Source organism: Vipera ursinii (genome assembly GCF_947247035.1).
Source record: "Vipera ursinii genome assembly, chromosome: 1".
Classification (NCBI taxonomy): domain Eukaryota; kingdom Metazoa; phylum Chordata; class Lepidosauria; order Squamata; family Viperidae; genus Vipera; species Vipera ursinii.
In genome coordinates, this window is record NC_139512.1 from 262,740,309 (window position 1) to 262,766,781 (window position 26,473).

A 26,473-nucleotide genomic window follows, 5' to 3' on the forward strand; every position below is an offset into this window, starting at 1 on the left:
GCCTTCAATACTGCATTCTAACCACTTCACCACCACAACTCCATATGTGTCAATACACCTTCCTCCTACAACAGGTAAGCCTCAACTTACAATTACAATCCAGCCCGAAATTTCTGTTGCTAAGCGAGACAGTTGTTAAGTCAATTTTGCCCCATTTTAAGATCTTTCTTGCCAGAGTTGTTAAGTCAATCACTGCAGTTGTTAAGTTAATGACATGATTGTTAAGTGAATTTGGCTTCCCCCATTGACTTTGCTGGTCAGAAGGTTGCAAAAGGAGATCACATGACCACCCCCCCTGGACACTGCGACCATCATAAATATGAACCAGTTGCCGAGCATCTGAATTTTGATCACGAGACCATGGGAATGCTGCAACAGTCGTAAGTGTGGAAAAACGGTCATAAGCCACTTTTTTCAGAGCCATTGTAACTTTCAATGGTCATTAAATGAGCTGTTGTATATCAAGGATTACCTGTATTTTCTATGCAATAACAACCATGTGAGATGGATTGAACTGGCCCAAAGTTCAACCAGACACTATAAATATGCTACAAGTCCTGTTTGTTTTTATATACACATGTGACATTGCAAGTCTGCTTAAAGGGGAGAAATCTTGAGCCACAATACTCTTTTCACTATTTTGACAAAAAATGAACCTAAGGATGCCTCCAGATAAATGTAAGCATCTTTTATTAATACACAATAATTAAGGAAGCAGAAAGCCTGAATATTAGTGTGTGTGTGTGTGTGTGTGTGTGTGTGTGTGTGTGTGTGTGTTAATTATCTAATACTAAATATCCATCCAAGATAAAATGGATATAAAATATACAGGTGAAACTCGAAAAATTAGAATATCATGCAAAAGTTCATTTATTTCAGTAATGCAACTTAAAAGGGGAAACTAATATATGAGATAGACTCATTACATGCAAAGCAAGATAGTTCAAGCCCTGATTTGTCATAATTGTGATGATTATGGCGTACAGCTCATGAAAACCCCAAATCCAGAATCTCAGAAAATTAGAATATTGTGAAAAGGTGCAATATTCTAGGCTCAAAGTGTCCCACTCTAATCAGCTAATTAAGCCATAACACCTGCAAAGGGTTCCTGAGCCTTTAAATGGTCTCTCAGTCTGGTTCAGTAGGAATCACAATCATGGGGAAGACTGCTGACCTGACAGTTGTGCAGAAAACCATCATTGACACCCTCCATAAGGAGGGAAAGCCTCAAAAGGTAATTGCAAAAGAAATTGGATGTTCCCAAAGTGCTGTATCAAAGCACATTAATAGAAAGTTATGTGGAAGGGAAAAGTGTGGAAGAAAAAGGTGCACAAGCAGCAGGGATGACCGCAGCCTGGAGAGGATTGTCAGGAAAAGCCATTCAAAAGTGTTGGGGACTTTCACAAGGAGTGGACTGAGGCAGGAGTCAGTGCATCAAGAGCCACCACACAGAGATGGATCCTGGACATGGGCTTCAAATGTAGTATTCCTCTTGTCAAGCCGCTCCTGAACAACAAACAACGTCAGAAGCGTCTTACCTGGGCTAAAGAAAAACAGACCTGGTCTGTTGCTCAGTGGTCCAAAGTCCTCTTTTCTGATGAAACCAAGGACCCAGAGTCTGGAGGAAGAATGGAGAGGCACACACTGCAAGATGCTTGAAGTCCAGTGTGAAGTTTCCACAGTCTGTGTTGATTTGGGGAGCCATGTCATCTGCTGGTGTTGGTCCACTGTGCTTCATTAAGTCCAGGGTCAACATAGCCATCTACCAGGAGATTTTGGAGCACTTCATACTTCCTTCCCCAGACAAGCTTTATGGGGATGCTGACTTCATTTTTCAGCAGCACTTGGCACCTGCCCACACTGCCAAAAGCACCAAAACCTGGTTCAATGACTGTGGGATTACTGTGCTTGATTGGCCAGCAAACACGCCTGACCTGAACCCCATAGAGAATCTATGGGGCATTGCCAAGAGAAAGATGAGAGACATGAGACCGAACAATGCAGAAGAGCTAAAGGCCGCTATTGAAGCATCCTGGCCTTCCATAACACCTCAGCAGTGCCACAGGCTGATAGCTTCCATGCCACGCTGCATTGAGGCAGTAATTGCTGCAAAAGGGGCCCAAACCAAGTACTGAGTACGTATGCATGCTTATACTTTTCAGAGGTCCGATATTGTTCTATGTACACTCCTTGTTTTATTGATTGCATGTAATATTCTAATTTTCTGAGATTGTGGATTTGGGGTTTTCATGAGCTATATGCCATAATCATCACAATTATGACAAATCACGGCTTGAACTATCTTGCTTTGCATGTAATGAGTCTATCTCATATATTAGTTTCCCCTTTTAAGTTGCATTACTGAAATAAACGAACTTTTGCACGATATTCTAATTTTTCGAGTTTCACCTGTATATGTAAAAAAGATACTTTATTTTGGTACGACTAACAGTGAATGTGCAATATTGAAATAAAGCTGGAAATAGCTGCTCTTTAACATGAAGGTCGATGACCAAATATCATGGGACACCATTTTTCTTCCCCTTATACCATTCTAGTTCATTCTGAAGATTGAAAAAGCATGCAAATTCAATCAGGTTTTGTGAATTATTAAGATATACTTGCTTATTTCAGGAACATAAAACTCTTTTCCACCCCCCACCCCCAATACTGAAGGCATTAGCATCTAGTTTCAGATCTTTGATCAAAATTTGCTTTTCCATATCCATGGTTCTTAAGATTTACCAAAAATTAATGATGTGGTGCACACCACAACCAAAAATCTTCAAATAGAAATGATCTGAAGCCAAAAAAAATAGTTGTTTCATATTTTTGGGAGCAAATGAATTCTCATATACAGTTCTTACTTTCCTTTTTATATTGAGTTTTGATAGATGCTTATACGTCTTGCCATTAGTTCACAAGTTTCTTTATCAATTATTGCATGTCTCTGTCTATCTTGGAATCCACGGGTAACCTAAATTATGCAGAAAAACATCTAAAGTGTAACAGCAGCCCTATTCAGCAAAGTGATATTTAATGTGGAGAAAAGCAAGGTTTTACACCTGGGCAGGAAAAACCAAAGGTACAAGTACAGATTAGGTGCAACCTGGCTCAAAAACAGAAACTGTGGGAGGGACCTTGGAGTTCTAGTGGACAATCACTTAAACATGAGTCAGCAGCAGCCAAAAAAGCTAATACAATCCTTGGTTGCATAAACAGAGGCATAGAATCAAAATCACGTGAAGTATTTGTACAGCTTTATAAAGCCTAGGTAAGGCCACATCTGGAATACTGCATCCAGTTTTGGTTGAGACTTTGGGAAGAAGTGCAGAGAAGATCAACTAAGATGATTAAAGGCCTGGAGACTAAAACATATGAAGAACGGTTGCAGGATTTAGAAATGGCCAGACTAGAGAAAAGAAGGACTGGGGGGGACGTGATAGCAGTGTTCCAGTATTTGAGAGGCTGCCACAAGGAGGAGGGAGTCAATTTATTTTCCAAAGCACCATAAGGCAAGAAAAGAAACAACAGATGGAAACTAATCAAGGAGTGATGCAACCTGGAATTAAGGAGATACTTCCTAACAGTGAGGGCAATTAACCAGTGGAACAGCTTGTTTTCAGACGTTATGGGTGCTTCATCAGTCGAGGTTTTTTAAGAAGAGACTGTATAGTCACTTGTCTGAAATGATATAGGGACTCCTTCTTGAGCATGGGGCTGGAGTAGAAGACCTCCAAGGTCCCTTCCAGCTCTCTTCTTCTTCTTCTTCTTCTTCTTCTTCTTCTTCTTCTTCTTCTTCTTCTTCTTCTTCTTCTTCTTCTTCTTCTTCTTCTTCTTCTTCTTCTTCTTCTTCTTCATTATTATTATTATTATTATTATTATTATTATTATTATTATTATTATTATTATTATTATTAGGCCATGCTAAAATATTTCCAAGTCTTTGATTTCATAAAAAAATATCCTCTATATTAAATAGAGTGTCTTGCCTGGTAAGTCATTAAGCCTTGAAATTACATCCTAATAGCAAGAGATACGAATAAAACAATTTCACTTTACTATTTTACAAAGCTCAGAGCATTTTCTTCCTCGCAAGCATCCTCTCTGTTTACAATTTTAAATAACACTGAAAATAAAAGCACGGAAAGGGTCAACACCTAGCAATGCAATAATCACAACCGAGGGGGAAATGGACACGTAGTAATGCACAATGAAGCTGCATATTTCAATTTCTAAAAGTATCGGAAGCTGTTGTACTCATGTGCCACTGATTCACTTAGAAGTAGATGATGATAAATTCAGAGGGGCTTCCTTTTAGGTAAACCTTCATAGGACTGTAGCTGAGGCAATAAAGGTAAAGTACCTGGTAGTATAACCTTTTCTATTTTTTCTGACCTGGTTTCTAGCTAAACATTGTTGCACACATCTACAACCCCAGGAGATCTATTATATATTCTCCATTATACAACTACAATGCTTCCATAACGCCTACATGATGCTAGACTGGCCTTTATGAAGAAGAATGTATCCAGCAATGGGTGAAGTCCCTAACAGACATAATAGGTTATTTTGTTACTTAGAAAGAAAATTATTTGTGCCTTAAATATAATCAATTTAATAAAAAAAGAGTTCTGTGAAATGATGTGGGAATTATATTGTTGTAATTCAATTACTATTGTAGAACATCAGTAAATGCTGTCCTAGCAAAAGGCCATAATAAGGAAATATAAATTACACAGTGAACAATCCAAACTGGATAGAGCTCCGGAAATCAATATTTATGTCAGAAAAGTGTCAGATTCTGTAGATTACATTTAAAAATACATAATGATTTTACAATTTCTCTATTTTTTTTCTCTTTCAGGGTGTCTAGTTTTTGAAGTCCAATTTGATGTCATTCTGTCTCAGCACTTCTATCACTGACTTATTTACTCAGCACGTTGTCTCAAATTAGATTTCAAGGTCTTTAGGCCAGACTGTTATGCCCATTAGATTGTTTACTAAGTAAAAACTGGAAGATGGTTATCTTCAGAACCTTTAAGTACTGCTATTTCACAGTTCTATTATTATCTTCAAATATGTATATAAACAAGTTATAATTACATGAAGGTCAAGAACTCAAAGGTTATTTGAACAAGAGAAATTACATGAACATTCTTCATCAGAAGCTTATTTGCCTCTGCAATAAAAACAACTAAGCAATTGGCAATGAGATGGTCTTATTAGAAGATTGACTTTTTAGCTAACTGGACACATTAGCATTCCTTGGAATCTAAATTAGATTAAAAAGACGGTTCCACTGTACTAAGAAATATCTTTGATAGGTACCCAGAACAAAACTGAGTCATTCTGGGAAGAGAAAATTGGGCCATCTATTGAAGTCACGTGGTTCTGGAAACCTTATGGTCTGCAGAAATGCAGTACAAGAAAGTTAAGGGAGATGAGAACTCCAGGACCTTAAAGAATACAAAAGAGGGCTTCAGAATATTGACTGATGGTTGGGGGCAAATCCAGATAAATATTAATTTATCTCAAGTACCACTTGGGATCTATTAACAGAAAGAGTACAAATTCCTCTCTCCCAAACCCATGGCTTCATTTGAACCAAACTGGTTTGGTTACCTAGCAGCTGTATTCTAGCTGCAGTTTTACCTGATGTGATTGACAGTTTCTCTTTTTATCATCACAAAAAGAGGGGGTCAGGACATAGGTCACTCAAAGAGCGTGTGTGTGTGTGTGTGTGTGTGTGTGTGTGTGTGTGTGTGTGTGTGTTACATTTTCCCTTCCCAAAATACTCAAATTTCAGTCAAAACAAATGGTCCCACAAAAATAAGCCACAGGACAGCCTTTAGGAAAAGGGATAATGCAACACACAGAAACCAAAGATAATTAAAATGTTTAATGGAAGATTGATACAGATTTTTTTTCCCTTACTTGACTGCAATTTGTTCTTCTAAAAACTTTCAGGCATTTTTTATTATTTTAAACTGCATTTAAGTTTAGCAAAACAGCAGCAATCTAGTTATTTGCAATCTGTGACACTTGTTCTTTTTAATATTGCTAATCTCTAAAGAAAACATTGATGAACAAGTTGTATTAAGCATGTTCTAAAATGGAAAGAAGTGAAATGCTTAATTAGCTCAAGGAATTTATTTTTATTGATGGTCTCAGGATTTTTTTCCCTCCCAAATAGGTGCTTAGTATTAAACATGCTTTCATAAGGAAAATGAAATAATTTATCTCCTTAAATGCAGAAGCAAATAGTTATTACAGGCAGTATGGACCACTGAATTTCTTTGAGAGAAGATTCTTCAATACTGGGGAAGCAGAAATTATGTTTGGAATTTGAAGAGCACATTGTAGTAACTCACATACATCGACAAGGAAGAGAGCTTGTTCATTTTCAAAATGGCTACCATCTAGCAAGTGAAAGAACTTTCCTATACCAAATTTCTTTTATTATCTAAGTTTTCTTCCAGACCTGCTTACAAGCAAAACATTGCCCCTCATTTTAGAGAACTGTTATTCTTTAATTGTTACTAGAGTGCATATCCAGCCTAGAAGAATTCTTCTAAACCTGATTCCAAAATAATACTTACAAATTAAAATTTACCACTAAATTCAATATTTAATGGTTTGGAAAGACATGGAAAATAATTGGAATAGCAATATGTGAAATCAAATTTTAGGGGGGTATATATTCCCATTGGTGAAAATTATGACTACTTACAAAAATAGGTAAAAGAGGATGATCAGGCAGGTTCTTTTAAACCCAAGGAACAGAAGGATTATGGAAATGAATATGGCACTTTTTTATTAGGGGGGAAAAAGGATTGGCAGGACATTTTCTCTATAAATTACAGAATTGGGGGATTTTTTTTTTACTTTTTAGATATTGGGTTTTTATTTTTTGTAAGCCAACGAGAACCACTGAGAGTGAGTGGGCGGCCATATAAATAAAATAATAAATAAAATAAAATAAAATAAATAAAAATAATAAAATGAAAATATCTAATAGTCTAAAAAAAATTCCTGTGTTAAAATTGTTCAAATTATTGAGGCTTTCAATTGGAAGACTGTTTGAACAGCTGGAATGCATTTGCCAGTCTAAATGTTTAATGTCCTATTTTCCTTATTATTAACTAATGTGGTATAGGTGTAATTTCGTAATAGGTTTGATTAGTAAGAAGACCATCTAACTGCCGTGACCAGGGGGGGCTTTGCACAGGTTCGCCTGGTGTGCCAGTTGCACCCCTTTTTGGACCGAGATGCCCTATGCACGGTCACCCATGCCCTTGTCACTGCTCGCCTGGATTACTGCAATGCTCTCTACATGGGGCTGCCCTTGAAATGCACCCGGAGGCTTCAGCTGGTGCAAAATGCAGCCGCGCAAGTGCTTATGGGAGTATCTCGATACTCCCATGTTACACCTCTCCTGCGCGAGCTGCATTGGCTTCCGGTTGCCCTCTGGGTGCGATTCAAGGTGCTGGTAATTACCTTTAAAGCCCTACATGGCTTAGGCCCAGGGTACTTGCGAGACCACCTGCTGCCATTGTCAACCTCCCATCGCAGAGTTCGCTCCCACAGAGTCGGCCTCTTCAGGGTTCCGTCGGCCAGGCAATGCCAGCTGGTGACCCCCAGGGGGAGAGCCTTCTCTGTGGGTGCGCCGACCCTCTGGAATGAACTGCCTCCAGAGCTGCGGATGGCCCCTGACCTTCGATCCTTCTGCCGTGACCTGAAGACATGGTTGTTCCAACAAGTGGGCCTGGACTGACCATGGTTTTTAATTTGGTTTTTATTGTGTAAATTGTCCCGTATTTCTTATATTCATTGTTTAATTCTTTTTTATTTTTTGTATTTTTTGTCTCTTAATTTTTATTGTTGTGAGCCGCCCTGAGTCCTTAGGGAGAAGGGCGGCATATAAATTTAATAAATCCTAATCCTAATCCTAGTATATGAAAGTTGAAAGGTTTTGTGGGCTTCATTTTTCTTTTTGCACATAAAATGGGAACTGTTATATGAATTCATACCTTCTTATGGCACAGATATCAAGCCTTAAAACTGCCCTTCAGGCATGACATGAGAATTTCATCCCAAATCTGACAGTGAAGCTTCAAAAACAGGAAGCGGACTGTTCTTTTCTTTTAAAGATCATAACCATGGTCCCCAAAGCTGAAGATGATGAGCAAAAGTGATCTCACACATTAGCGTTAATGGTTCAAACTCAATCAGTGTTCTGTTTTTACACTACAGTAAATTACAACACAAAGAAAAGTAGAACAAGAAAGAATCCAAGGCAGCCTTCTTCAATCTGTTCCCTTCTTCTCAAATGTCTTATGACTACATTTCTGTTCATTCCCAATCAGCATGTCCCACACAGAGGCAGAATTGAATACAACGAGTCAGAAATTTGACTGAAGCCACCAGCCTGATGATGACGGATGGGATTTCGTCGAAACGTTGCTCTCATCTCACACCTTCAACTCTACGTGGGGAAAAACCCGAATGACCAAAGATCCATATAGATAGATAGATAGATAGATAGATAGATAGATAGATAGAGATAGAGATATAGATAGATATAGATATAGATATAGAGAGATATATAGAGATATATAGAAATATATATTTAACCAAGATACGAGGACAAATGCACTATTTTCTCTTTTTTTTTTTTTGGTAAACATGGCTTAATGCAGAGGTCCCCAGCCTTTTGAACACCAGGGACTGGTTCCATGGAGAGAGGTTTTTCTGAGGACCAGAGGGGGCGTGGTTTCATGTATTGCCTACATCCTGCAGATGGGGCTTTGCTTTTTTGTGCGGATCGGTTTCTGGCATGCCGCCCAGTACAAGCAAGCAAGCAAGAATTCCATTTTTAACATTTGCCCACAGTAAAAAATGACAATAAATCTTATCTTATTGTCTTGCCTTGCCTTGCCCTGCCCTGCCCTGCCCTGCCTTATCTTATTTTATCTTGGATCCATAATAAATTTAAACAAATAAAATTAAAAGTAAATAAAAGTAAAAATGCACATATTTTATGTATTCTGACATAATATGCAAATGATGAATTTGCAAACTACAGTCAATGAAATCACTTCAACATTCCATGTTGCATAAAACATTTCAAGAGCATAAAATAAAATCACTGCTAATTTTGTTACATCGGACATCATTTTAAAATATACATACTTCCTCAGAATTCTTGGTTCCTGTCGTTTTATTTTTCCTTCTTACATCTTTTCCTAGCTCACAGAAGTAAAGTTCTTATACTTTGTGTTTTCTTCTGTACCTTTACCTTCAGTCCCATTAGTGCCCTAAATGTGATATTACATTCTCCAGAGTGAATGCAAGACCTTTTCCCAGCCTATCATTTCTGACTTTTGTAATTTTATACATCTTTCATTGTGCGCTTTTAACCAAGAGATAGCCTTTACATTAACAAGGATCCTGTTCTTTCTAAGTGTTCATTAGTGGAGCACATTCACTGACCCTTTGTTGTTCAAAGCATTGCAAGCTGAAAAAGGGGAATGCCAAATGTGATAATTACACCTCTTCTGGATTTTAGAATAAATGTAACCCTTAAATTCAGAACTCTAAGAAAGCGCTTAGGGGGGAAAAAATAGCACAATCTGCATGTATTTTTACTGAGATCATCACAACACTTAAAATTTTCTACTGTTCTACATATTACCACATTGCAGTTTACAATCAAGACCAAACTAGATCCCCCAAAGTCTAATAAGGACTGACTATAAATTACATCTTCTATCTCCTCCTTCTTCCTACTATTATTATTTCAAAGAAAGCCCTTTTTAAAAAAAAATAAGCAGCTTTATTAATGTTCAAATAGAATAATCATAATGAAAAAGACCTAATGAACATGCTCACACTGTGGATTGCCTTCCAGCCTCCTCCGGACTCCTTCACCCTTGCCTTAGCACAGTTCACGTAGTCCACCCTAGCTCAGTCCTATCATTTTAGAATTACACAGCTTAACTGTCTTAAAACACAGACACACACTTGGGAAAGTGAGTTGTTTTAATTAATGGCACTGGAAAAAATGATTTATGACTGTTTTTTACCCTTATGACCATTGCGGCATCCCATGGTCACGTGATTTACATTCAGATGCTTGACAACTGGTTCATATTTATATAACGGTTGCAGTGTCTGGGGGTCACGTGATCCCCCTTTGTGACTTTCTGACAAACAGTGTCAATGGGGAAGGCAGATTCACTTTATAACCGTGTTACTAATTTAACAAGTGCAATGATTCACTTACCCAATGTAGCAAGAAAAGTCGTAAACTGGGGCAAAACTCATTTAACAAATTTCCCACTTAGCAACATAAATTCTGGGCTCACTTGTGACCATAAGTGGAGAACTACCTGTACACATTTTCACTATTCTTCTCCCCTTTTCCCATTCCCTTCCCACTGTATATTTGTCACTCAAGTGCTAAACAGTTAAAATAGAATAACACCCTGACTTATATGAGCAGTCATGTCTCAACTTGTGAAATACACATAAATTACAAATGAGAAAAAACTGGAGCAAGCAATTATATTTCTTTTTATTTATTTTGCCCCATTCCCAAATAAAAAATGTACATCTGAATAAGAAGAGCTAACTGGGGCTGAATAGGATTTCACACTTTATATAAAATGCTTTGCAACCGAGTTGGCATCTCTGAAGCAATTTTGTGCTTTATTTCCACCTTAACCTAAAAATCATTAGCACCTTGTCACCAACAGCACCTCTCTGTATATCCATGTAGTATACATGGAATGTGTGTACAATATATATACATCCACGGGGCAAGTCCTAATTTCTCTCCAGTACTTGAGATTGCAGAAATCTTTCCTGTCCACTTTTTTTCTAGGGTACCTTAGTGTCACTTCTGATGCATTATCAAAGGCTCTTTCATACTTTTAATGGGGGGGGAAACAAATCCCGGACATTTTAGATCTAGGAAAAGCATGATTATGTTTATCCCAATTTTTGATCATAAGGATAACAATATGAAATGGGCAAGGAAGACAGGAAGGAAGGACCCATTGAAGTAACTGGATATCTTCAACATTAGATGAAGCAAAAGCCATTGTCTGATGCATCTGGATCATAATTTGAATGATAGGGAGACAAACAGTTGCAAAAAGCCACCCATAACTTTGGTACATCTATTTCAAAGGATATTTTGGAGGGAAGAAATTAAAATGTTTTTCTTCTGAATTTATTTATTTTTATTGTTATTATTTCATATATAATTTGAAATCACAGCTGTCAGTTCTTTAGCTGGTGTTCATCTCTATATGCACCAAGTTCTTTCTAAGAACCTAGGATGTCATAATGTATCGGCGTAGTACAGTAGTACCATGGTATTCATCATTACTTGGTTCCAAGAAGTGCAATGAGTACCAAAAACCATAAGTACCAAAACAAAATTTTTCCCATAAGGAATAATATAATGAGTCACAAGGCAGCTAACAAGTTCTAGGTTGTGAGTTGAATATCAAACAAACGATGAGAAGTAGGAAAAAATTTTCATGTCAAAACGCGCTGAATATTAAATTCGATGAGTTTCAAAGCAGTTATGTACCAAAGTACTACTGTATATGTGAAGATCTAAACAGGGTTTGCCTTTGTAATTGACATTTTGCCAGTGCATAGATTTTGTCATCATGGCTTTTTGCCATCTCATCCAGTATGCCAATAACCCCAGGAACCACCATGGTCAGTTTATGCCGTAATCTATCATCTTTGATTTTCAGACCTTGATACTTTCAGATCTTCTCCAATTCTTTGTCTTCTACTGTACTTATACCTTGGTTTCGCCACATGAATTATTCACACTTTCTTCTTTTCAACTACAATTAAACCTATTGTATTAGGCACCAAGACTTTTATCAGTTTTTATTTGGAAATCCTACAATATTTTAACCTCTTAATTTTCAACTACTTCTTCAATTGTATGTTCTCATTAGTCTTTCAATTACTGGCATATGAGAAGTTCCAATGAGTCATTTTGCCAACTATGTTATGTTAATAATAACAGAATGACAGAGTTGGAAGGGACCTTGGAGGTCTTCTAGTCCAACCCCCTGCTCAGGCAGAAAACCCTAAACCATTTTAGTCAAACGGTTGTCCAGTCAATGTTGTTTGAAATCAGTTTGTACAACTTTCTTGCATGGTCAGAGCATATACTATATAGTCTACTGTTTCTTCTGCTGCTTTACACAATCTCCAATTTGAATCTTTTGATTTTTTTAAAATTATTGATCGCATAGTCAGCCAGAGGTTTAGACTGGATGTGGCAATTTTGTCCACCTATCATGCCCTTCTCAAGGTACCATTGCAGGATCACTGGAGGTTTTCAAAAAGAGACTGGACAGTCACTTATCTGAAATGGTATAGGGCAGGGGTCTTCAAACTTTGCTGGCTGAGGAATTCTGGGAGTTGAAGTCCACGAATCATAAAAGGGCCAGCTTTCAAGACAACTGGCATAGGGTCTCCTGCATGAGCAGGGGGCTGGACTAGAAGACCTCCAAAGTGTCTTCTAGCTGTATTCTGATTGATTGAAAGAATTCCAAATGAAGCTGCCTTTTGCAGTTGACTAAAGGTGATTTTGTCAATGCTGATGGTGTTCAAGTGGTGCCCCAGATATTTTGGGACTGTAGGAAAGGTGACTATACCACTATTGGTACAGTCTTTGCTTTCTTCTGTCATACTCATTCTATTTCTAGTTGCAAGTCTTTATATGTGATTTTCCTCCAGTTTGTTCTTTTTTATTCTGCTTTCTCCAGATATTGCAAATGTCCACTATCCAGACTTCTTTATCTATATGACCAACAGTCAGTCATTATGTCTGGAGTGTTGAGTCAATTCTAGGATTATTAATATTATTATTATCATTTAATTTAGGCACAGCTCAGTTCCAAACTGACTCTGGGCAATATACAATAAAACTACAGAAAATAGGACAATACAACATAACAAAATGATTTTAAAAACAAGGGAATAAGAAAAAAAAGATGAAGATGACAAGTCTTGTAAAGGACAGACACACACACACACACACACCCCAAATATATCTAACAGGAGCACAACCATCACAACCCAAGGCCTGGAAGAATATCCAGAAGAGAAAGAGCATGGCAGGAGGATGAAGCTAATCTTCCATTGCCTCTTCTGAGAGTACCAAAATAAGCACCTACCAATTCACATCTATTTTCTGTCTGTGTGTACATGGGTGCGTGTGTGGAGGGAGGAAGAGGGGAGAGAGAGAGAGAGGGGGGGGGGAGAGGGAGAGAGGGAGAGAGAATTGGAGGGGAAGGTGGGAGAACAAGCAACAGTTTGGTGTAGCGTTTAAAGTACCACACTAGAAACTGGGAGACTTTGAGTTCTAGTCCCACCTTAGGTTCAAAGCCAGTTGATGACCTACGGCTGATAACACTTTCTCAGCCCTAAGAAGAAGGGCAAATTATTTCTGAAGGTCTTGCCAAGAAAACCAAACTGCAGAAATCACAAAGATAAGAATAAATGAATGGCAATTGCAAGTTTCAGCCTTTTAGCAAGTTTTTTTGAGCTAAGGAGAGATATGGGATATGAGCACGGTGGTGGCAACTGATAATTCTTCCACTTGTTCCATTGTTGATATTTAATATTTAATTGTCTTCATTATGCCAGTTTAATAGCCATACTGCCCTAATACCTTTCTAATCATGTATAAAAATATAGTAAGACTATGAAATCTTTCTTTTGTAAGTAGAAAACAAGGGCAAAACTATCAGCATTTTAATCAGAGCTTTAAAAAGTGGCAACCATGTTTCATTACCTTAATGTTTTTACAGCACCTCATGGGTGGGGAAGGTGGCTTAGCAGCTTTCCAGGATTATATAATCAAGTCTATCCAAAGCGAGAAAGAAACCTGTTTGATTACAGGGGGTCATGACTTATTTCTTCGATCCCCCTTGCATTTTCCATCAGAAGGTGTTCAAAGAGCAACATGCCTTGATTAAAAGCAGAGCCTCTAACTTCTGAAAGCTTGGCTGTCTTTAGGGGCTGAATTTAAATGTACAGTTGCTACCTGTGTGAAACCAAAGGTCAGAATTTTCCAATACAGAAATATAAACCAGAGCTCTAAAGGCTTCTATTATGTATACTTTCAATCAGTCATGTTCAGACAGAACACCAAATTGAAGAGATAAGGCAGCACTGAGCACTGAACTACCACTGTTGAACAGGACAAAGATACCCTCCAGCAACTTAAAAGTGTCTTGCAAAGGACAACACGATAGAAAAAAATTGATTGTTGCACCATCATTCTCACTCTTATCTTACAAACCCTGGAGCAAGAATTCCATCTCCATTCTTCTAAGCAAGATGGCCATTGGAAAGACAAAATAAAGAAACAGAGCCAGGAAATTTAAGGGGAGGAAAAAAAACACCTCGGTAAACATAACAATGAGCTTTATTTTAAGAAGCTTATATAAATAAGCACTAACTTAAAACTAAGAAAAAATTAAAAAAAAATACTGAATTACACTATTCTGGAGGTGATAAAATTCCATCCATTAACAACCCATGCCCTGTTGGGTCATCCTTTCAGAGATATTTCCTTATCTAAACAGAGAAACAGAATGACCATGGGTGGATTGCTATTGTGTAACTCAGCTTCTCGCCTTCAATCTTAGCAGCATGTTAACCACATATTGCTGGAGTAGACAACCTCTTTTTAGAAGGTTATTAAACTCATTCTTATTCAATATGCACAGTAGCACATTACCATTCATTTCATGTTCATCATTTGGGGTTGGTTCCAACCATCATCTCCAAGAGGAAAGAAATGTATATATTCTAAGCTCTCATACGAACGAAGGGATCTGAAATTATTTGCAAACCAACTCGTTCTTCCAACATAATGTGTGATGTTGTTACAGTTACATTGTTGGTATAATATTGGTGACTTTGCTGGCAATTTGTGCATTAAATATTCTCTGATTTTTCTAATGCTGGTCTCCAGTTGCGATCCATGATAATGGAGGCTTCTGGCATATCTCAAAATTGTTCTTATGCAAAATGAAGGGAGGCAATGAATGGATTTTGTCATCATAGTATTTTCTTCAATAATTCAATATCAATTCAATGATGAATTCAATAATTCATAACCTCTTGTTGAATCATGATGGAATGTACCCATTCTCAATTCTATGTTGTGTGGACAAGCCATGAGGTAAATACTGGTATGAATAAATTTGGCTTGCCAGTTGGGGACTGGCATTAGATGTCTGATGCAATGATGGAGTTGGCTCTTCAATAATCACAGATGGATTCCATCCATTCCTTGTTGAAAGGACTTATTTGGCAGCAGAAGGTATCATTTGGAAGAAGCAGTTGTATTGTCTGATGTTCTTCCTCAACTCATTCGCAATAGGTTTATCAGTGCTATATAAACTGAGAGTTCATTACATAGAAGTTGCAGATTGCCTATCCTGAACTTTTCCTTCATACAGCAGAAATTGTTTCTTCAAGTAATAGGTACATGTCACATGAACACAGACTTTGGTCATGGCACCAACATCAGCAAAAATATTATTATGTAAGTTGTGCATTTTGCCTCACTCTTTCTCTGTTACGGTCTTGTTGAACATGGGTATTATCATGTTGAGGAACTTACCAAAGATTTGCCCTAGAAGCACAAAAGGTTATTGTATCAAAGTTATGTTTGATAATAGCTGAAGTTCAACTTTCAGGTTAGCATTCTTAGATGAAAGAAGAGGGAGTCAAGCTATTCTCCAAAGCACCTAAAGGCAGGGCAAGAAGCAATAGATGGAAAATAACCAAAGAGAGAAGCAACCTGGAACTAAGGAGAAACTTCCTGACAGTTAGAACAATCAATCAGTGGAACAACCTGCCTCCAGAAGCTGTGAATGCTCCAACACTGGAAGTTTTCAAGAAGAGACTGGACAACCATTTGTCTGAAATGGTATACGGTTTCCTGCCTGAGCAGGGGGTTGGACTACATGACCTCCAGGGTCCCTTCCCACTTTATATTATTATTATTATCATTATTATTATTATTATTATTATTATTATTATTATTATTATTATTATTATTATTAATTATTATTATTATTATTTAAAGGTATGAGAAGGCCCCCTGAATTAAGTGAAAGGTCTGTTCCATTTCATTCAATCTTCTATACTGAACAACCAACAAAACATGCTTATAGGAAGTCCTCAACTAGGATAGAAGTACTATACTGCTTCCTACAAGCCATGTGTTTCACACTTACAACTGTTGCAGCATCCCCACAGTGACAAAATTTGGGACACTTGGCAACTTTCATATTTATGATGGTTAAAAGTGTCTCTGGGTCATGTGTTCACCTTTCCTGAACTTTGGACAAGCAAAGTCAATAGGGAAGCCTGATTTATTTAACAATACTGTTACTAACTTAAGAACTGCAGTGATTCATTTAACAAATGTGGCAAGAAAGGTCAAAAACTGGGGCAAAAGTCACTTAACTACTGTCACGCCTAGCAACAGAAATTTTGGGCTCAATTGTGGTCATAAGTCAAGAACTACCTGTATTCTGAAGACTAGAGAAGACCTTACTAAATATTTCATAAATCGTCTGGAAGTTGATTGTGTATAGCCAGTGGCATTAGAACAGTTGGTTTGATTGTTCATTATTACAATTTTTATTTTGTAGCTTACCTACAGACCCAAGGAATAAAGTGGTTAACAAACATAAGGAAATTATGAAATTAGGATTTCAGAGGGAAAGGATCCATCATTTTATACCTGCTTAAGCTGAACCACTTTTCGAACAAATATAAAACAAAATCTCCCAATATTGCAAAAATCTTTAATGGTTTTAACTTTTTAGGCACATTAAATGTTGTGTCTCTACAGATATGGAACAAATATTTAAGCACTTGATGCAGATTCCTTGGCTCCCAAATCTCCACAGCAAGAAATGACCTTTTATCTCTCCTCTTCACCTTTGTTTAGTCAGTAACTAAATTACACAAGGATCTCTGCTCTCCTGCTATGACAACTATGTTTGCACTACAGGCAGCTGTGAAGAGTAGGAGACCTGAAAGGAAAGTCACATGGAATTGTTTGGAAAGTGCAAATGTTTCCTTCAGAAATGTCTTCAGTGAGAAGGATAGTTGTAATCAGAATCAGAACTTACATTTTTCTCCCTGCCTCATGCTCAGGAGAGAAACCAAACTTCTGACCTATAAAATAAATTCACAACTGATTTAGAGGAAATAGGAGTCTCTCCACATTCTCTGCTTACTTGCTAGTCGCTGACTGAGAAACAGAATTCAGAGAGAGCATGGGCCAAAAATTGTGGCAGGTGATGCTGGCATAGTAGTTAGTGTACAGGTAGTCCTCAACTTATGACTACAATTGGGACTAGAATTTCTGCCATTAAGCAAGTTGTGCCTGATTTTACAACCTTTCTTTTGCCATGGCTGTTACATGATTCACATAAGTGTTAGGTGTTAAATGAATTGTGCAGGCATTAAGTGACTCCAGCTTCCTCCATTGACTTGCTTGTCGGAAGCTGGCTGGGGAAGTTGCAGATATGGATCACATAATGCTGGGACGATACAACGGTTGTAAATACATATTGGTTTCCAAGCACCCAAATTTTGACCAGCTTAATGTTCAGAGCACTCTCTAATGCAGTTACTTTGAAACTGAAAATACAGTATTCTATGGTTTTGAATAGAAAACATATGGTAGCTTAGGGGAGGGATATGTTCTGCTCAGCTGTGGCTTATAAGAAGCAGTTTGGCAGAAACTTTGGAATGCATTGGCTTGTTTTGGGTTCAAAATCCTAGACGAGGCCAAGTCCAAAAATGCCAGGGAATTTCTAGAAGCCTGACAAATTAACCATCAATAATCACATAGAAATTAACAACGTCTATAGACGCTGCAAAAAAGACTGTCACCCAGCCCAAAAGGCAACAAAAAGACCTAAGTACCTCTACACCAGCACCCAATTAGCACCCAGATCAGCACAGATTAACTTCAGATCAACAATCAACTAAACAATAACCCCAATCAAGAAACTGTCAAAAAGCCAACAGTAAACAGCCCAACCAAAGAATCTCTAAGACCATCCCCTCACCACCAGAATATAAACTGAGAACAATTAGCATTCTTTACTAGCACTGATGATGTTACCTACTTTCCATAATGAAAGGTCTGCAAGAGAACACCAAGGACCTCTCATGTCAACCCTGAGCTACAAATATTTATTGGAAGAAAGAAAAAAATGTTCACATCTGGGAAAAGATTTACTTTGGAAACCCCAGAGGAGAGCTTGTCTTGGCACCAGCAGGAAGTCAGCTGACACAAGACACAGAATGATTTGAGAATAAAGCCTATACTATTTGTCTGCTTTGCTTGAACCGTCCAGCTAGGGGGAAAGTATTTTATTTTGAACCCAAAATAAGCCAATGCATTTCAAAGTTTCTGCCAAACTGTTTCTTATCAGCATTCTTTAGCTGAGCAGAACATACCCCTTCCCTAAACTACAATATGATTTATATTCAAAACCACAGAATACCATATATCCAATTTCACAGTAACAGCATTTGAGTGTGCTCTAAAGATCATAAAGGAGACACATGGAATCCATATGCAATCATGGCCTGAAATTCAATCTATTTAATGCTCAAAGTTCAGATGTTCAGAAAATCCACAAAGTTTTCATGGCAAGAGAAAAAACATCAAAACTAAAAAGGGTCAACTAATTGATTTTGTCACACGTTTCAATCCTGATAGAAAATTTATTTAACAGTAAAGTCAAATGCAGGTGGTCCTCAACATACAACCACAATTGAACCCAACATTTATGTTGTTAAGTGCGAAATTTGTTAATTGAGTTTTGTCCCCATTTTACAACTTTTCTTTCCATATTTGTTAAGTGAATTAGTAACATGGTTGTTAAATTGAATCTGGCTAACTCGTTGACTTTGCCTCTCAGAAGGTCACAAAAGGGGATCACATGATCCCAGGACACTGCAACTGTCATAAATATGAACCAGCTGTCACTCATCCAAATGTAAATCCTGTGACCATGGGCACGCTGCAATGGTTATAAGTGTGAAAAATGGTCATAATTCACTTCTTTCAATGCTGTTGTAACTTCAAATAATCACTAAACAAACTGTTGTTAAGTGAGGACTACCTGTATTCTTAGCAGTAAGCCACAACTAAAAGAAATAATTTTATTTATAATAAAAGGAATACTGTATTTTAAAATATCAGTAGTTTTACTTTTTCAATAAAATATTATAAGCATAAATGATCATCCCTTTTCATTATGATTTAAACTGGGTAGCCAGATCAATAAAAGATAATGGTTCCAGATCAATTTCAAATGTGTATCCATTTTTCATTGCATTTAAAAACTCCTTGAAATTGTGAAATGATGCATGTCAACAATTCTGCAACTACTCAAGAGTCTGGATCTCTGGTTGAATTTCTTATGGTGGCTGGAATGAAGGACAAGGAGATAACTTCCAGCCAATGTCTAGAGGTATGGACAGTTTCAAGAAAGCAAGCCAAAACTCTGTATCAACATGATAGAGGAAGGAGAGAGGGAAATGGCTGGCGTGAGTCACTGAATCAGAGGTAAGGTGAGGCAATAACAATAATAACGTATTTATGCACCATCACCAAGGCATGGTATAACATAAAACAAAAGAAAGCTTCGACAGCAGATCACAAATCAATCCAATAAAATTGGAACAGAAGCCAGGAAACAAATACTGGCACCCAAACAATCAAACAACACAATAATTAATTTAACAATAACAATAACTGGATAACAAAATCTGGCATCTCCTTAGCATGAAATGAAGCTAATGTTCCTGAGAATACTTGATGTCTGATTCACCAACAGCTCCTTCCTTCCGTTCCCTTCCCCATTTCCTTTACAGCGAAGCAGTGTAACTTCTGCAAGGGTAGCTTCTCCCCACCGAGGATCAAAATTTTAAAGCAGGAGAAAAGAACAAAAAAGGAGAGTGAAGAAAGAGAAACTGTGATGTTGGGTATGCATGACTGCCTATGACTGTCAAGACTCCAGACACACCATTGAGGGTTGAGATAGGGACTGCCTGCCCATCAAGCAGAATATATTTAAAAGTGGCGTGTGAAATGTGTTCATGTATAATTATATCACTTATCTCCCTACATGCTGGTGAAATGATAAACTGATTTTTAAAAAAATTATTTACCTTTGCGTTTGTCTATAATTTCAGCAACACAGAATCAACTGGAGAAGTGGAACAATGACCAGTTAAAAGGGACAAATATGCAATTGTGGAAACATTCCACGTAAACATCTGCTCAGGGGACTTTAACAGGAACAGACCATCACTATGGATCCAACCTGATATTTCCAATAATTTGACAGTGATTGACTAGCTCGGAGGAAGCTGATTCAGCATAAACACTTATTTCTCCTCACACATTCTGGAACAACACTGCACCTCATGCAATCACCCAGGAGACAAGGGTTGGTTTAAATACATCCGTACTACATTGTCGAACTTAATGAGGAAGATGCAGTGTAGCATTCAACCATTTATCAATTGGAACCACATAAAAGTGAAAGCCTAATTGCTAGTTATAAAAGTGAACTGAGTGCTTGCTTTTAAGTATAATTAATTAGAGAACTGTAGACAAGAAAATGGATGGTGGTGTTGCAAGCAGGTAGGATTAATTTTGTAGTGCAAAGGTCCCTTTTTCCATCCTTACATGGCTGCAAGTTGTTTGAAGGGATAAATAAAGTAGTCCTGACCTTTATTTCCTCCTTTTGCATGATTAATTATTTAATATCCCATTAATTGAAAAATGAACTTGAATTTCAGAAGTGTTCATTTTGTTCAGTGTATCAGTCTGTCGAGAAAGTAACAATTGTGCTGTTTATCAAAGGTGAACAGACAAGGTCATCTAGGCTGCACCTCTTCAGTTATTCATTATCTTGTCCACAGGAGTAATTAACAATGAAAACATTTCCATAAATCACAATCTTAGTAGTATTCACAACTGAAGAACAATCAGAAGGTCCCTCTTTTTCTCTTCTTCCTACCCTTCCTCACTGCCCTAAACATAAAAGCAATTTTTGTAATCAAGCATATTGTATATATACAATAATCCAAATGTATGGCTGTTTATTTCTTTATTTTCATTCTTACATCAATAAACATTCTGGGAACATTCCCTATCATGCTACTGTTATACTTTGAAGATAGCTATTACCAGTCCTTTTTTTGTAAAAGAAAAATGTGCCGGAACTCACACATGTCATACAACCCGCCTTGCCTATGCTACAAGGTTCCATCCAAAAAAGGTGCCGGAACTCCATTCTGAGTGTTCTATGACAAAAAAGCCCTGGCTATTACAGTACTATTATAGTACTGCAAAATCTGGAATTGAAAAATGAAAAGGTGATTTGGACTAGGAAATTTTGTTATAATGCAGTCTGATTCTACAATTGTTGACATTCATTTTTTCTCATTAATCTACACACTCAGTACCCCATAATGACAAACTGAAAACAGAATTTTAGAAATGTTGGTAAGTTTATTAAAAATAAAAAACTGAATGTCAATTGGCATAAGTATTCAGACCCTTCATTCAGTACTTTGTTGAAGCACCTTTGGCAGCAATTGCAGCCTCAAGTCTTTTGGGGGTATAACGTGACAAGGTTTGCACACCTGAATTGGGGGATTTTCTGCCATTCTTCCTTGCAAATCCTCTCAAGTTCAGTCAGGCTGGATGTGACCGTCGCTGGACAGCCATTTTCAAGTTCCTCCAGAGATGTTCTATAGGGTTCAAGTCAGGGCTCTGGCCAAGCCACTCTAGGACATCCCCAGAGTTGTCCCTAAGCCACTCCTGTGTTGTCTTGGCTGTGTGCTTAGGATCACCATCATGGTGGAAAATAAACCTTCAGCCCAGTCTGAGGATCTGAGCACTGGGGAATATGTTTTCATTGAGAATATCCGGCTCCATTCTGCTTTCCCTCAACCCTGACCAGTCTCCCAGTCCCTGCTGCTGAAAAACACCTCCACAGCATGATGCTGTCACCACCATGCTCCACTGTTGGGATGATATTGGGTAGTGATGAGCGGTGCCTGGTTTCCTCCAGACATGTAACATTTAGAATTGAGGCCAAACAATTTAATCTTGGTTTCATCAGACCAGAGGAACTGGTTCCTCCGAGTCTGAGAATCTTTCAGGTGCTTTTTTGCAAACTCCAAGTGGGTTTTTTGTGTTTTACACTGAGGAGCTACTTTGTCTAGCTACTTTGTCATAAAGCCCAGGGAGGATAGCTGTAGTGTTGGTTGTCAGTCAGAGTGACAATCAGGTTCTTGGTCACCTTTCTTACTAAGGCCCTTCTCTCCCAAATGCTCAGTTTGATGGGTGACCAGCTCTTGGAAGAGTCTTGGTTGTGCCAAACCTCTTGCATTGGAGAATTATGGAGGCCACTGTGCTTTTAAGAATCTTCACTGTAGCAGAAATTGTATTGTAGCAGTCCCCAGATCTGTGCCTTGCAATAATCCTTCCTCTGAACTCTGCCGGCAGTTCCTTTGACCTCATGGCTTTTGCTCTGCTACAATATGAATTGTCAGCTGTGAGGTCTCCTCTAGTGAGAGGTATGTGCCTTTCCAAATCATGACCAATCAATTAAATTTACCACATGTCAATTCCAATCAAGGTGTAGAAACATGTCAGCAACAACCAAGAGAACTGGGAGGCACCAGAGCCAAATTTCAAATGTTGTTGCAAAGGATCTGAATACTTATGCCAATGTGATATTTCAGTTTTTTTAATTTTTAATAAATTTACAGACATTTCTAAAACTCTGTTTTCACTTTGTCATTATGGGGTACTGAGTGTGTAGATTAATGAGAAAAAAAATGAACTTCAACAACTACAGAATCAGGCTGCAGCATAACAAAATTGACAAAAGTGAAGGGGGTCTGAATACTTTCTGAATGCACTATAACAGCTATCTGCAGCTGCCAAATCAAGCGTGCCTTCTCCTAGGACAGGGGTAGGCAACCTCGGCTCTTTTATGACTCATGGACTTCAACTCCCAGAATTCCTGAGCCAGCAAGCTCAGGATTAATGACAACTCAGTCCTGGGAAAGAGAGAAAGAGACCCAATCCTATCTTGTTTCTGGTACTTGGTATAAGCAAGGGCAGAAAGAAACCTCGGAAAGCTTTCAAGATTCTATTAGAAGGAGGTCCTACTCTGTGGGCGCCCCGGAGCTATGGAATCGGCTGCCAGTTGAGCTCCGGATGGCGCCCGACCTTCGCTCCTTCCGTCGCGATCTGAAGACATTCTTATTTGAACAAGCCGGCCTGGCCTGATGGGGGATGGGTTGGGTTTTTATGGTCATTTTTAATATTTGTATTTACTGTTTTTAGTCGGGCATATGTTTAATTTTCTTTTAACTTTTGTACTTTTGTATTTTTTATATATTTGCCCTGTTCACCGCCCTGAGTCCTTCGGGAGAAGGGCGGTATATAAATAAAATAATAATAATAATAATAATAATAATAATAATAATAATAATAATAATAATAATTATTATTATTATTATTATTATTATTATTATTATTATTATTATTATTATTATTATTATTATTATTATTATTATTATTCTACCCAGGGCTTTTTTTCTCATAGAACGCCCAGAACGGAGTTCCAGCACCTTTTTTGGATGGAACCTTGTAGGTTAGGCAAGGCAGGTTGTATGACATGTGTGAGTTCCGGCACCTTTTTCTTTTACAAAAAAAGCACTGATTCTACCCTGTATCAGTAGAGTTCCAGGAGTCCTTGCACCGTTTGCTCCCTGGCCTGGCCTACCTCAAAGATCAGAAATAAGAACACTTAAGTTCAGTTTCTGAGGGTTGTTTTTTTTTTAGGTTACCAAAAACTGAAGTTGTGGTCACTGCTGTCTACGACTTACTAAAAAAAATGACATTGAGGGTATGATTTCTTAAAATATTTTTTAAACTTTCAAATATATCTCGTTAGGAAAGGAACCCCAATGCCAGGCCATGGACCAGTGTGGCATGTTAGGCAAGCAAGCAGAGCTTCATTTGTGCATACGTGGGGCCTAGCTTGTGCGAAAAACCATCCCTTTCCCCCCCCCCACTCGCCTCCCATTCCGTGGAAGACAATTTTTCTTCTGAAATCAGTCCCTAGTGCCAGAAAGGCTGGGGACTGCTGTCCGTAGTAAATCCATGGGAACACAACTTCGCTTTCACTTTGAAAAAATCTGTTTTGAATCTGTTATCAGGAAGAATACAAAGCTTTCCATTTTATGCAAACTCTCTGAATTGCTCAGGCAAAAGATTAGAAGACAAAAGAGAACACCTAATCTCTTTAAAATTCCCTTTCAATTAGCTCATATTCCTTATAAGGTTATCTCAACTGTTCTGCATTACATAAAAAAAATCTTGGTGATTTTTTTTCCCTAGGGATGTGCCACATCATTTAGCAAGATCACGATGGATTTAATGTGTTTTGGATATTTGGCAGCCCAAATCGAGAAAAGTAACAGTATTGTTCTTTGCAGTTACATTTTTTGGAGCAACATGCTATGACTCTTAAATGCAAGTGAATGTAGTACATTTCAACAAGACTGAATAACATGTACATAATGCACACAAATGCCAACGCTTGTCAGTGCTACCCCATTTCACAGAATCTTTCACACTGAAGCTCAGCACCAACAGGGCACAAGAGCAAGCAAACAGTGCAGAAACCACACAAACCTAGCAAATCAATCAAATCAACATTGTACTTAGTACTTCTGAAACTTACACAACAGCTGAGCAAGAAGTACAATCATGCATGCAGAACTTCATATTACCTGCCTGCAAAATAAAGCCTAGCACAACACAGATGCAACTCATCTAACCATTTACATGAAGTGCAACTCATCTAACCATTTACATGAAGTTCGATATAGCACTTGAGAAAGAGAGAGAGAGAGAGAGAGAGAGAGAGAGAGAGAGAGAGAGAGAGAGAGAGAGAGAGAGAGAGAGAGAGAGAGAAATTCCCAGGCAAGCTGCCAAGTATGTAGATAACTGCTTCTTTCCTCTCAACACTCCACTCCCACATTCCCCATCCAGTCAAAATCAACTGCCAACAGGATTAGAATTGACTCGAAAATATTTGAAAAAAAATGCATACAGCAATCCAGTAATAATCCACAAAAGAAGTCCAATCAGTGCCCTGAGCAGTTAGAACAATCCAAAGAATGCCGTTTGAAACAACTAAGCTTTGTTTCATGCTGGGGGGGGGGGGGGGAAACCCGGCATGTTTTGTTTCAACTTCAAAACCAAACTGTCAAAACTGTGTTTTGTTTCACACATACAACACTTCAAATAAGTGTTGTACAGCAGAAATCTTTTGCGCATCCCTAGTTTAGGAACTGCAGTTAATCGATCAAGCATACATATTCTTTCATTGCTGTGGCGTTTGTGCGGTATAAATGACAAGTCACATTTTTTTGTGAACCTCTGAGTGCAACAGCTTTAATTATTTTGTTTTCATCTGCTTTGATGGTAACAGCTAATTTTTACTGTATTCTATTTTGAAATTTGAATGTGAATGACTTAAATGAATATTATCAAACAAATATTAAATGAATATACAATAGTATTGTATATTAGTATCCCAAAATTCTATGAGCTAGGTTAGCTTGAGACACAGGGACTGCCATGTCTCCAAGTGAACTTCCACGGCTGAGGATGAATCTGGACTTTACCATGTTTGGTCCTAGTCTAATGTTTTAAAATCATTCCAACCGTGCTGGATCTCCAGTGCTATCTGGAAAACACCAAATTGTTATAGGCTCTCTTTACCAACTCATAGTGCTATTATCTGGAAAGAAGCAAGACTATTGCTGAGTATTCCAGTAATTACAGCTTCTGGGTCATAGAGCACTTCACTGGACACTCAATACTCCTTTTCCCCTTTTCCCATCCATACCTGGGTCTTGTTCATGGGTAGTGCCCATTTTGTTAATGTAAGCAACGACCCCACTAGCAAATCTTGGAAACTAGGGAAATTATAGTGCAGGAGTGGAATCTTTATGCTGCCAAGTATTGCAGTGTCTTTTATAAGATAAAGGAAGAACAAACCTGAACTAGGCATGCAGTGTAATTGTTTTAGTCAGTGTGCTGCTAGCTCAAAAGGTTTGGGCTGGTGTATACAGATGTGGGTTATTTTTTTAATTGTAATTCTGTTAAAGTGGGGTACATTAAGCATATATTTATAGTAAAGCTAGATATAGAAGCCTATCCAGTTAAATACATTATATCTTCTTTCATTGGAGAATGCAGGTGATTCTTATCGCAACCCATTCGTTCTACTATATTGTTCCCTGGGGAACAGTTTTCAAGTTACTCAGA

The 26,473-nt window shown here is 37.9% G+C and overlaps 1 protein-coding gene across 2 annotated transcripts in view; it reads right to left on the reverse strand.

The window, feature by feature from the left end:
* PTPRK (protein tyrosine phosphatase receptor type K) overlaps positions 1 to 26,473 on the reverse strand; it is a 414,542-nt gene that overhangs the window by 304,903 nt on the left and 83,166 nt on the right. The window lies entirely within an intron of this gene.